Source organism: Scyliorhinus torazame, chromosome X (assembly GCF_047496885.1).
Source record: "Scyliorhinus torazame isolate Kashiwa2021f chromosome X, sScyTor2.1, whole genome shotgun sequence".
Taxonomy (NCBI): domain Eukaryota; kingdom Metazoa; phylum Chordata; class Chondrichthyes; order Carcharhiniformes; family Scyliorhinidae; genus Scyliorhinus; species Scyliorhinus torazame.
In genome coordinates, this window is record NC_092738.1 from 8,855,489 (window position 1) to 8,856,255 (window position 767).

The window sequence follows — 767 nt, forward strand, 5'->3', positions numbered from 1 at the left end:
TTGACAAATGTGAGGTTACCATTTTGATAGAAATAGCAGCAAAAGGGATTATTATTTAAATGATAAAATATTAAAACATGCTGCTGTGCAGAGAGACCTGGGTGTGCTAGTGCATGAGTCGCAAAAAGTTGTTTTACAGGTGCAACAGGTGATTAAGAAGGCAAATGGAATGTTGTCCTTCATTGCTAGAGGAATGGAGTTCAAAACTAGGGAGGTTCTGCTGCAATTGTATAAGGTGTTAGTGAGGCCACACCTGGAGTATTGTGTTCAGTTTTGGTCTCCTTACTTGAGAAAGGACGTACTGGAACTGGAGGGTGTGCAGAGGAGATTCACTAGGTTAATCCAGAGCTGGAGGGGTTGGATTACGAGGAGAGGTTGAGTAGACTGGGACTGTACACGTTGGAATTTAGAAGGATGAGGGGGAACCTTATAGAAACATATAAGATTATGAAGGGAATAGATAGGATAGATGCGGGCAGGTTTTTTTTCACTGGCGGGTGAAAGCAGAACTAGGGGGCATAGCCTCAAAATAAGGGGAAGTAGATTTAGGACTGAGTTTAGGAGGAACTTCTTCACCCAAAGGGTTGTGTGAATCTATGGAATTCCTTCCCAGTGAAGCAGTAGAGGCTCCTTCATTAAATGTTTTTAAGATAAAGATAGATAGTTTTTTGAAGAATAAAGGGATTAAGGGTTATGGTGTTCGGGCCGGAAAGTGGAGCTGAGTCCACAAAAGATTAGCCATGATCTCATTGAATGGTGGAGCAGGC